At 46.6% G+C, this 12,760-nt stretch overlaps 1 protein-coding gene and 1 long non-coding RNA gene across 3 annotated transcripts in view; both read left to right on the top strand.

Moving 5' to 3' along the window:
- The first annotated feature begins 2,048 nt into the window (after nt 1-2,048).
- LOC149351824 (uncharacterized) lies at nt 2,049-6,207 on the top strand. 2 transcript variants are annotated; one of them, XR_016289511.1, is made up of 7 exons: nt 2,049-2,384; nt 5,218-5,373; nt 5,436-5,497; nt 5,564-5,604; nt 5,687-5,748; nt 5,813-5,887; nt 5,949-6,207. It is a non-coding gene; the product is annotated as an uncharacterized LOC149351824 (long non-coding RNA). The 2 variants fall into 2 exon arrangements; XR_016289510.1 differs by having other exon boundaries at nt 5,436-5,604.
- A 3,420-nt stretch (nt 6,208-9,627) lies between these two features.
- Nucleotides 9,628-12,760, top strand: part of Nbr (exonuclease mut-7 homolog) — a 39,200-nt gene continuing 36,067 nt past the window's right edge. Inside the window, exon 1 of the mRNA XM_089581151.1 lies at nt 9,628-9,881. The gene's annotated coding sequence lies outside the window, so the exon portion shown is untranslated. The remainder of the gene's footprint in view (nt 9,882-12,760) is intronic.

Consider the following 12,760-nt stretch of genomic DNA (forward strand, 5'->3'; position numbering starts at 1 on the left):
AATGCCCCGTCTCTAGCCCGTTTCACCAGAGCCCTTTGGGACTCAAGCGAGGAGCAGTTGAGAAGGGCAGTCTCCCATGCCTCTCTGGAAGGGGTAGGGGAAGGGGGGAGGTGGGGATTTTGAGTACATGCCCACACCATGTGGAAGATATCACAGGTCTCCCCACAGTGTGGGCATCGCCCATCCGTGTTAGGATCGTAATGCTTTAAGATTGCAGGACAGAGTAGAGTACCTGTCTGCAGGCGCCTTAAAGTTCGCTCCTCCGTCTTACTCAGCCCTTTTGCAGGGGCCGGGAAAAGGCGGTGGATGTCGCTATAATGCGTTATAATTTCCTTGAATCGCAGCAGCGGCTGGTTAGTCTCCGAGCCAGAAGAGCTGGGATGAGGAGCCCGGTGAGTAAGCGCTCGGGCAGCCGCGTCAGCGGCCTCATTACCTCGTAAGCCCTGGTGGCCAGGAGCCCATATGATTCTTTTGGGTGTTGGATCAAGGTGAGTGTGGACACCGGCTTCTTAGATTTGAGAATGAGGCAGATGAGGGCTTTGTTGAGGACGAGGTTCGGGGTCGTGGATAGACGGATCCACGGTCAGCACGAAGCCCGTTCCCACCTCCAGGCCAGGGACAGGAGTGCCGCTGAGCGACGGAGTTAGAAGGTGGCGAAAGAAGACTGAGTTTATTAACATAATTACAAGAGTCAGGAACAGAAAGTGTGACTGCTTCGACCGCATTCGTCGTCGAGTTTTATAGCGTCCGTCTTCCCTAGTTTCCCTAGGTTGATGACGTCCTCGCCAGGGTAGGAGTGGCCGGAAACTTTCCCCCGTGGGCACAAACTCACACCCTCGCACTTGTGGACGCACTCCCGTCACGTGTTGAGCGTGGAAGACGCTCTTCGAGAAAAGTCGACAGCGGAATGCGGCGTTCTCGGACTTGCCAATGGCTCCCCCGGGCTGCCGACACATGCCCGTCAAATACATCTGTCACGAAGGGTCGGAATGCGAGACCGACAAAGGACGGAAGTGGTCCTTTGTCCATGGGGACATCCGCGAAGGTTGTGGAAGTCCCGCGCCAGCCCATCGTGATGCTTAGTATACGCAGAAGAACCACAGTGACGAGGGCCCTTGACATCCGCCATGGTTAATGCGAAATGGGAGAGGCAAGGTCCACCTGCTGATGTGTCTACGCACGTGGGCCCGACTCGGAAGAATTTTGTGACCATTTGGTCCTGCACGAAGACGCAGCAAAGTACGTTGCTTTTTTTTTTTTTAAAGAAACCACTACCACCACCACCTCGCCTCGTGGTGAATACGCCTTGTGGCAAACGTCCTCGAATGGTCAGGGGTTTCTCGGAATTATCCTGAAGAAACGTGGATGTTGGCTTCTTCCTGCTACGCCGATCTTAACAGCTTCCAGTCATACCTTTCAGAGGTCGCCAATGGTCCAAGTGTTGTCAGCTTTCTCTGGACCACCGATGTTTATCAACGTCTGAAATGTGATGCCTTTCGCCCTTGGGGCGATCCGCCTTTTGGTATTACACCGAGCGACGTTCAGCTCGCGCATGGTGATGGCTCCATAGCAGAGTGATGTTATATCGAGGGCTAGGCAGTGTCTGGAGTGGCGTCCGATAGTGGCTCCACAGGCTGGGAGGGGGGCTGGTTTGGGAGGGCTCTTGGTGCAAAACGGTCGGCCAGTCTTTCGGCTAATGAGTTGACCTCTATACCACAGCCACAGCCCGTCACCCCATCCTGGCCACAGCCAGTATGCGGTGATGGGATGCCGGCGAGTGTAGGAGGGAACGCTTGGGAGGTGCCCAGTCAACCACGGATATCCGTAGTACGTACGATTAAGATCCGAATCTCCAGTGCCAGGTGGGGATGTCCGTAGGGCATGCCTACGGACGTTCATATCCGGACATACGCATCGGAGATTCGGAGTATGTCCGACGGACGTTCGTTATCGGATAGCTGGCGGATGTCCGCGGACGGACGTTCGACGGGTATCCGTGAATATGCCTGTAGGGATCTGAACCTACGACATCACATACATATTTTGTTTTTCCTCACATAAAAAAAATTAAAAGAAATTCTATTTTGCAAACGACAAATTCAGCCGATCAAATTTTTATACCGGCAATTAGTTGCATATTCGGATTAATCAATTAACATCACTCGAATATGGTGCTGATATGAAAGAACCTGAATTAAACTAACTACAGTATGCGGTTTGTTTGTTCTGCGGTTGCTTGGCTGTGCTATAAATGTGATCAATCACCTAAGCGCTCGTCAAGACCTTCTTCTGCACCCGAAGCTGTCGTGAAATAGCCCCGACGTCGTACTGCACCCGACTCTTTGTTGCCTCGGATGAAAGAAGCGGCGTGTTATAACTTGCAAGTAAGTAACTGTGCTTGAAGATTACTTTGATGATGTTGCCGTGGGATGAGCAAAGTGCTGTGGAAGTTACAAGTACGATGCGATAGCTGCCGCAAACGTGTTTGCCCGCGTTCGCGAGCCTGTCGCGAAGCTCCGTAAGCCAGTGCATCGCGCCTCTCTCGTTCTACACTACGAAAAAAATTGAGACGAGGTGTACACGTGCATGGTGTGAATCTTGAGGCAGTTTTACGTAAGTTCTTAATAGCAATAAAACAACGCACGAAAAGGATAATGTCGGGGCTGTGTGTGTTTTGCAGTGATTCGCTACTGATTTCTTATTTTCTTACTGTCTTTGCGGTGTGTATGTGGCGAGTGTATTGGTGCCTAAATTATGCCATGCCATGGAAAGTGCAGGTAGGTTGAAAATAATGTAAAATTCGTCTACCTTCACAGCTTATCGACTTGTTTCAACATTAGGCTTGTCAAATGGATGTTTCCAGCCATCTACAGCACAGTAATTTGCGCTGTGCAGTAGCATTGTTTGGAAAACTGAAGTGTTCTCTTAAATTTCCGAACTTCGGTCACACGTTATTCACCTATTATCGCTGCGTACTATGCAATGAGGCGTGCAATGAGGCCATGCAGTGCATTGGTGTAGCTTTGTCAAACATGTTCATGGTCATAAGGCTCAGTGCTGAGCAAGGTAGCAGGTCCATATATGGCACACCTAGAGATACACATCCCTGGATTGTGAGCAGACCTCTCTTCCTTACTCCTGTGGAGCTGTGGATCATCAGATTTGTTGTTAGTGCCGGCTGGGTGCTTCATCAGCGAACCTTGTGAGCGGGCTTGTTTCAACAAAGGCCATGTTTTGCTGCATCATGACGTCTACGTTATGTTGACAAAGTGCAGTACAGGTTGCTCTCTCATATTTGTTTCCTTGGCCATGCAGTATGGATGTGACTGACCTATGACCTATATTACCTGAGAGTACAGCAGCAGCTTACTGGGAGGTTTGAACTACGGTGCAAATTTCTTCCTCTCATATGATTGATACTTTCTTTTTCTTTGCTCTGTGCAGTGGAGGGCATCTGGCTAAAGTGCAGTGTACTTGTACAGTGGTAGATAAAAGTTTTCGGGATGCGAGTTCTTGGGAAAAATTTCTGTGCTGTGCTGTTAGCCAGAGCAGTTTAATGAGGGGAGATAGATGTTTGAATTCAACAAGTTTCAGCTGACTGCCTAGTGAGGCAGTGTAAAAATAAATATTTTTCTGGAAATCCACATCCCACAAACTTTTCTCTACTGAGCCTTGTGTTAACCACTAAGTCATCAGGTAGCTTGCAGGTGTGTGCTAAGGATTCCTATTCTTACACTTGAATTTTTTAGACATTCAGTATGGATGTGATTGCCTGTGGGAGTAGCTGTAGTGTCTTGCACTGCAAACACATTGTTCATGCACTGGCACAAAGCTGTCTGCAGTGGAGTATATCTCTTCTTTTATGTTTGCAGTGGTTTTAAGCAAAATATATTGCATTTCAAGAAATATTTTCACCTCCGTTGGTTACTACGTAAGAGTTGTGCAAGATTTAAACTTTTCCTCGTAGCTACAGATGCCTAACCTTAAAACTATTTGTTGCAGAAACAGTCATAATGAAATATATGTGCAGTCTGAGGAACACTGCACTCCTTACGCACCTGCCCGTCACCTCTGAATACATGAGCGGCTTTTATAATTTGACAGAACTCAAGAATGCAGTGCGCCGCCGCGGTGGCTTAGCGGTTATGGTGCTCGGCTGCTGACCCGAAAGACGCGGGTTCGATCCCGGCCGCGGCGGCTGGAATTTCTTTGGAGGAGAAATTCTAGAGGCCCGTGTACTGTGCGATGTCAGTGCACGTTAAAGAACCCCAGGTGGTCGAAATTTCCGGAGCCCTTCACTACGGCGTCTCTCATAGCCTTAGTCGCTTTGGGACGTTAAACCCCATAAACCAACCAACCATCAAGAATGCAGTGCGAATTCCTTCCATCCAGTGGCATTGACCAGTTATCAGACGTCGTAGTTATTTCCTTAACGTGAAATCCCAGGTGGCTGGCATGTACCTCCGTGAAATGTGATTAACCGCCACATCATGAAAACCAGTCGATGGCATTGGCTGGAGGGCTTTTGTTGAGGGGCATTCGCTGCTGCATTCTTGACTTGCATTCTACTATAGTGTCAAAAGTTCATATTAGATGAAGGGAACATACCAGCCTCAGTTATGTTCCACTACTTCTTCACAAGCTGCCTAATGAAATGTTCTTGCTTAATGTGTGCAAAGCTGTTAAACTGTCTATTTTCAAATTCTTCCAGCCCTAACACTCCTGACCGCAAATTGTCTCATGCCGATTTTCTTTGTGCCTTCACAAATCTTTTTTTTTTTAACTTCGTGGCCTGCTTGAAAATTTATCTTCATTATTACTATTTCAGTAATATGCAGGGAAACATAAATGTGGTGTTATCTTTTCTCATGCAACCGGTGGGGAAAAAATTGCCTGCTCTCGTATTTTGTGTCTTTTTTTCAGACCTTTGCAACCCGAAGGTAACATACCTCTGTAAGCCGTGGTTGGCACGGTGACATTGTAGATTATTAGCTTGATTTTGTTGTGTGTGCTATATGCACTGTAAACTCTTGTGCACCTCTTATCATAGAGTTGCATTGGTATGTGGCAGCAAGGCTGGAGAAACTATGGGTCAAAATTACGCAATTCTCTTGATATTGTCTTTCATTAATGTTTTTACTTACAGTGTCTCGCACTTAAATATTTGCTTAACCTTTCAGTAAAAGTATTCTATTTGTATTTTGGTTTGTTTTTCAGAGCATCCCTTTTTGGAATACCAAGTTCAACCACGAGAGTACTGCCTGCACGCAGTAACCTTTCCTATTGCATGAAACTTCTGCCGGTATGACGTGAATAGCCTGTTGTGCTACTGTTCTGCTATAGCAGGTTGCAATACGGAGCAGCAGTCTACATGTAAGTTCGTAGTGTTAAAATTTCCAACTCCCCGAATGCATTTTTCACTTTTTCCTTTGCAGTGTGCCTGTGGATGGCTCGAGCAGTTGATAGTTGCAAATGTGCCACATCGTAGTGTTAACAGGTATGTATTAGTTGCAGTGTAAGTGCATGTTGCTCACTCTCACAGCCTGTCCACTTGTTCCCTCAGTATTGCTGCACGGACGTGACCAGCCCATTCAGAGCAACCATGTAATAGTTTGCACTACAAAGCACCAGTCTACATGTAAGTTCAAATTATGTTGAAATTAATTTTTCATCTTTTTCTTTGCAGCGTGTATGTGGACAGCTCGTGCAATTGATTGTTGCAAATGTGCCACATCGTAGTGTCGACAGGTATGTCTTAGTTGCAGTGTAACTGCATGTTGCCCACTCACAACCTGTCCACCTGTTCCCTCAGGATTGCTGCACGGACGTCACCAGCCCATTCAGAGCAACCGTGTTGTAGCTTGCGCTACAGAGCATTGGTCTACATGTAAGTTCGAAGTGTGTTGAAATTATCAGCTCCCCTCATGCACTCATCTTTTCCTTTGCAGCACGTGTGTGGACATTTCGTGCAATTGATGGTTGCGAATGTGTGACATAGTCAGCAGGTATGTTACAGCTATAGTATTTTTTATTATGATCTTCAGTGGCAGTATCTTGAATTGCACAGATCATGTACCCTTTCAGTGACAGTATTTTTGCATTTTTGTTTGTTTTCTTGGGAAAAACTTCTTTTTACAACAGATTCAACATGGGAATACAACCTGCATACAGTAACCCGTCCTATTGCATGGGACCTCTACAAGCGTCAAGCGTGACGAATGCCTCTTGAAGGTTGAAAGCATGATTAATGCCTTTAATAAAATTGTTTGATTTTAAGACAACTTGCTTTGTGTTTGGTTGCTTCCTATAGACATATGCATTTGACGTACGATGAGACCTGTGCCTGATATAGAACACTTTGTGGGCTTGTATATAAACTCATTTAGTATATGACAGTTATATTAGTGGCTGCAGTCACCAAGGCCTGCAACATGCCAATGTCCTCTTTAGATCCGCGGCGGATATCCGCGGATATCCGTATCGGATGTCCGTGGGAGATCTTTCCAGTTACAAATGTACCTCCGTCGGACGTCCCTCGGAGATCCGTCGGAGGTCGGCGGATCTCCCACGGATATCCGTACATCCGTTAAGGGACGTACATCGTACGTCCGCTGGACGTACAGTGGTTGATTGGGTGTAGCACGCCTTTTAACGCGATAGCATTAGGGGGAGCTCGTTTCTTAGAAAAGCCGGTGTCGGCGTTGTTGGCCGTTGGCGTTGAACACGAGAATCTCCAAGTAAAAAAATATCTCGTGGCGGTACAGGGAACCGAACCCAGGTGTTTCAGATTGCGAGGCGAGCACGCGCAGAACACGCTACGAAGGCTCGTTGGTACGTTCGAAGTGAATAAAAAGTGGACCTAGTGAATGCGTTGTCGCCTTTGACTTTTTGAAGTGTCTGCAGTGTACTGATGCGTACATGAGTAATTATGAGTATGCGCATTTTGAAACGGTACCCGGCCGATAACAGTCGCGTTCTACTCTATAAAGCATTTCAATGGACTGCCATGAGCTATTAGGAGGGTTCCTTGATGTCCGCGCGCCTCCGCTTTCAGGGTGGGGATACCTTTTGTACCACCCCGCGCCGTCCCCCCCCCCCCCCCCCCCCCCCCCAGTGGCATGTTGGGTCCCACGCGCCGGTCGCGTACAGTGTGCTATGCGTATGGCATGGTTTGTATGCGGTTGCGTGGCGACTGGAATAATACGACTGAACTGTAAATGTGCAATACATAGTTGTTTCGCTCGTAGCAATAATAATCTGGCACTTTTAGAGTGTATTATGCATGGTGCAGTCGCTCTCACCAAACGGCAACCGAAAAGCAATGACGAACTGCTATTTGGTGTTCCTTCGTAGTTCCCAGCAAACCGAAAACCTAGACGTCTCTGAGAGATTTTTGGTTTGCTGGGTTGTAATTGTCGTCGCCGAATTCAGTACAATTATGCTGCATTTGTTGTTCGTATAGGGACTGTTCACAGGGCCCTAATTTTCTCGGGTATGCCAGCAGCGCGAAGTATGACCTGCGATAACTATTCCTACGTAGCTAACAACCACTTTTTCAACATTATTTTTGATCCCTTCGTCTTATTACTGCACCATATGTCGATATATCGATAATCCCGCGCGGTAATGCAAAACTTCTCTTCCAAACGGTCCGTCACCGCATACTCTGGGGTGTACAGCTGTGACATGTCTAAAACCTATTGGTCATACTTTCTCAACTGCTTGTTCCACAAAAGAATCATGCAGGCGGTTGAGTTTTTCTCTGGATGGTGTTGACTACATGCAGGTTGATAATACGATGAAGCGACGTTTTGCTGATACGTAGTTGCTAAGTAGCCTTATTCGAGGACAAACTGACACATTTATTTTTTATTTTCAAAACTGCAAGAAAAAGATCATCGAAAGTGATCGATTAACAAAGTAACCTCACAAAATCAGCCTCTGATAACCACTGCGTTTGAATCCCATTATCCCTGCCCAGCTAAACTAACAAACGGGAATCAGAGCAACGCGGGCCGCCTTCCTCGCTTCTGCGTCCCATCTGCTCCAAGTTTCCAAAATACGCTGGCTTGTCGCCTCACTCAGTAGTAGTCGAGCAAGGCAATAAATCTCTCATTAAGGTATGGGTCCGGGCTATTTGGAAAGCCGCGTTTGACAAAGCGCGCAGAAAGACACGGACGAGTGCAGGATAGACAAGCTCTCGCCGCTGCTGTCATCAAGAGAGGCAAAAAAGAAACGTAAACTCCAGGAAATGCCTGCCCAGAAACACGTGTGACGAATTTGGTGCAGATTCAAACAAGAGAAAAATTCATCTATACTTACCTCAAGCGGCTCATAAATAAAAATTGAGGAATCTCGGAAAACGATTAACGAGTTTTGAGAGATTTTGAGGAGATTGTAATGAAATTCGAGGAAACAAAGAGGTGAGGGTTAAAATAATTTAATTAAAAACCAATAATAATAATAAATAAATATATTTTAAGAGGAAAGTAAAGGGAAAGAAGAGTTAACATAAAAATCTCCCGGTCTCGATAACATACCTGTGAAGAAGCCGTTTGCACCTAAGGGGAGGAGGACGGGACGAGACTTAATTCTCTGCCGTGCAAACCGCTGGCAAGAGAGTATGAATGATCTAAGGAGTCCACGTCCCCACATGACGCACATAGATTCGGCGGCGTAAACCCACAACAGCATAAATAAAGATCGAGACGAGGAGCAATTTCGTCATGGAAACGTCACATTGCCTTGAAGCACATGAACGATCATGAGAATTTTAAGTGTTCATAGTCCGCTGTAGCAATTAAGGATGGGCTCATGGCTCAGGTTCTGGTGTAGTTGGAAACGTTCATAACGGGATATGCAGTCAGTAGGGTAAGGTTTGGAACGAGGTGGTCAACAGGCCCATTGATGGCAGATTTCTTAGTGAAATCAGCCTGTGAATTTAAAGTAATGCCACAGTGCCCTGGAATCCAGTGAAAATGCACTTCTTGCACTTGGAGGGGCACAAAGAACATTAGGGATCGGTACAAGAGCTCTAGTCCTCGAGCTTCAAGACTGAGAGAGGCAGTTCGAAATGATGATTACATATGAGAAATAAAGCGGGGAACTTCTTGAAGGGCCAAACCGATAGCAAGAAATTCAGCAGCAAAAATTGGCACACAGTGCACCACTTCTTCCTCCTCCCTACAGTGAACTAATTCTGCGATACAGCAAAAACATCTGTTCTTTTTATTTACCCGAACCGATGTAAGTTCTGGGTGTTTGGGCAGTTCTGCTGAACGGTGACGTTATTTAGTGCATGAAACGAATATTATTTTGTTAGACAAGTAAAAGATAGCAAGAAGGAAGGACAAACAAAAGTCAACGCGCCTGCCAGCGCCTGCTGCAGTCATAGCGATCGTAGCGTAGCGCAGTCGCCATGTAAAAAAAATCAATGTCTATTGTTGCTAGGAGCAGTACTGCAAAAGCGAAAAGAAACCCTTGTGATACCACGTCGAAAACCGGGAATTATTGTGATTTTAATCTGCTCTTCTTTTTTGTCATTGCGTGGATTCGACCGCCAGGTGGGCGCGGTCGACGCGGTTTGGTGCAGCTCATTGGTTGTCAAGCTGCACCCGCTACGGGGCCTACGGGAGCGTTCTGCACCACTCGCAGACTGTGAGCCGTGCTAGCAGCATCGGTGGGCCATAGGCGCGAGCAGTCTCGAGCTAGTGGAGCGGTTGCGGTGTCGTATGCGTAGCATGCGAACCGCAGCGTCGATCGTTTGCGAACTGCTGGGTCTGCTGTGTTTCCGTTGAGCATTATTTTGCTGGCGTGATCAATAGGCGTTTATTTTACTTGACCATCGTGGTTTTGGTGTAGCCGCCCGACCGTTGTGCGCGGTGAGTAGCTTTCTTGTTAAGCCTTCTTTCGAACGTTCAATTCTTTTTTTTCTGATGCCATCACATCATGTTTAGATTGACTAGGCTACAGCGTTTATAAATGGGCGTCGTGGTTGTGCTTTCGCGTGCAGTTCGCGCATCTGACCGGAACTCTGCACTGAAAATTGATAAGCAAGGCTACCTTGGCTTGGAGTGGTTCCCAGAGCGATTGGTCATGTGTGTGTGTTTTGGGCGCCTGTCACTACAGAGATCGTATCTTATTTCCCTGTAGTGTTAAAAATGAGTAGGCCTTCGTAGGCGCGCATGCAAATTTCACTGTTCACGAGATGACCGACGCCAGTTGTGTAATGCAGGTAGCCGCCTCCTTGATCTTGTGCAGTTTGTCACGTCAGTTTTATAGTTGGCGTTAACCAGTAGACAGCGGGTACCTAAAGTTAAGTGCTTGTCCTGTGCCTGTTTTTGCGCTTTTGAGTCATGAAGCTGAAGTATTTGTTCATGTCTGCAAGGCGGGATGACACGAAAGTCAAACTTGATGTTTAGAGCATGTCCTGCCGCCTTGGTGGTTGTGTTGTGAACCGCGGTAATGCGTTACGTGCTCGTGCATTGGCATTAATTTGTCGCAGCCTTTCTGCATCGTTGGTGTTGCTGAGATTAGTCACTGAGTGAACTGTTACGCGCAACATTGATGAAGCGGCATGTGGTCACTGTGTGGTGCTAAAGCCTGAACGGTCCTAACTGTGTTTGACTGTACTGGCTGTTTTATCGTACTGGCCTGCGTTTATAAATTTTGATGTTGTACCCACTCCTATCTTAGTCCAGCTGGACTGATAGTATGTACAAATAAATAAATAAATAAATAAATAAATAAAAGAAGGTAATTTAGAACTGTGTTCTTTTCGAAAATGCACGTTTCTTGTGCAAAGAAAATTTTTGCAATTGTTGTAATCAACTGCACCAGGCCATTTTTAGATTGATGTCAGGTTAGCCTCAGAGGCAATGTGGAAGTTTAACTTCACATGACAACCAAAAGATGTGTTGAAGATTTTTAAATTGAGCTTTTTTGTACAAGACTTATAACATGCAGTGTTCATCTCAGTTGGTCTTAGCCAGTCCCTTTGTTTCTCACTGTAGGCTTTCCACCTCAAGTGATCACGGTTCTGTTGCTGCAGTTTGCAGTAAATGTGTTGCTTTGTCAGAATTGCATTTAATTGCCTCTTCCATGGAAGAAACATGTTTTGTCGAGCAGTGTCTGTTTTGCCGGTAGTAGGGCGGGTCACTAGGCTGAAATTCTTTTTGCACTCTGCTTTGCTGCTGTCGGCAACACGAGGAAAACATTGCCAGTTTTTTTTCTCGTGTCTTCCGATTCTCCCAGCACTGTTTTAGCAACAGCTGGGAAAAGTGAACGAGATTACTGTGCGGGCAGCTGGCTATTTTAGCCCACAGGGAACCATGCCGGCAGTTTGACCCCATTGGCTGATTCCGGTCACATCACGGCACACAGCCAATGAAACAACACTACAGGCATTCTCTTTTTTCTAGTTGTTTTTGCCTGCAGAATACCCTGTACAAAAAAATGGCTGGCGGTTTAGCAATGCTAAGCACGAAATATGGTGCAAAAGCATGGTTTTTTGCAGATGGACACCACCACCATGCACCTCAAAAGCAAAGTTCAGGGGTCCACTGACCCAGGGCGCCTTTCCTTTCCTCGGAAATCAACGGAGATTTCTAATGTGCTGGTTTTGAGGAAAAGAAAGGTGCATAACTGTCTCAATTTGTAGGTGGACGCCACCGCCTACTCATAGCAAGATTGAGGCACCCACTGCTGGCTTCTTCACTGGTTCCTGCAGCTCGTCTTGCACGCTGCCGTTCTCTACTTGTTGGTGGTGCTGGCATTCGTTCTCTGTTTCATTTTACCGTGCTTCACACATAACACCGGTGAAACGTTATGGCGGTGGGGGAGGGTCTAGAAGTGCTTTCGCACTGAAAGCTACCGGCAGTAGGCAATCAAACCTTACCTAAAGAAGCTCAGAGTGCTGTCTAAAGGTGACACACTCCCAGGGTGAATTTATTTTCCTGTTTTCTTTTTCATTCCTTAAAAAAAAAGGGGGGGGGGGGTGGGGTGTTATGCACGTCACGTGACTTCTAGAAGCCAGTAAGATGACACTGCCGGTAATATAGCAACTTCTGGGAAAAGTATTGGGCTGGCCCGGTGCTCGCCATTTAATGATAGGCTACGCAGGGTTGAGTGAGAATAATCGTTTGCTAAACATAGCTTGTACACACATCACAGCAGCTGCCATGCTGGCTAACCAGGAGCACTGAGGGAAGGTGCATATATCTATAATCTGCTTATCGAAACCTCTTCTGGGGCTGAATTGTATAACAATCACAATCTCAAAAAGAGTTGCAAAATGGTCACAAAGCCCTGCTCCGGTTTGTCGATATGTCCGCCGGTCAGTGCCGACCAATTAGAGCGGGGTATTGCGACTGTTTTTGAGATTGTGATCGTTCCGTAATTCGGCCCCAGGCCTGCTCTGTCGAAGCTGTGCGAGGTTCACAATCATGGTGCCCATGATGCCAGTGTAAGGTATCTATTTTTGTGGCCTTTATCAGCTATGCGAAACTTTGGAATCCTAAGCTTAAAGGTGCACTAAAGAGGATTCTGAACTTGTCTTTTTGCAGCGGGAACTCGATCTACACGTTCCTAGCATTCTTAGAAACTGCGACTTATTGCCCTCTGTGGCCAATTTCCCTAATTAAATCGAATTAGCGTCCGGCTCCCGCCTTAATTCTCCGCGTACGGTGGGCGGAGTCGACCAACGCGTGAAGTGCCTTTCAGCCAGCTCCGTGGAGGCTTTGCTTTCGCTTTATTTTGTTTT

Source organism: Amblyomma mixtum, chromosome 3, assembly GCF_055824585.1.
Source record: "Amblyomma mixtum isolate Tamu chromosome 3, ASM5582458v1, whole genome shotgun sequence".
Taxonomy (NCBI): domain Eukaryota; kingdom Metazoa; phylum Arthropoda; class Arachnida; order Ixodida; family Ixodidae; genus Amblyomma; species Amblyomma mixtum.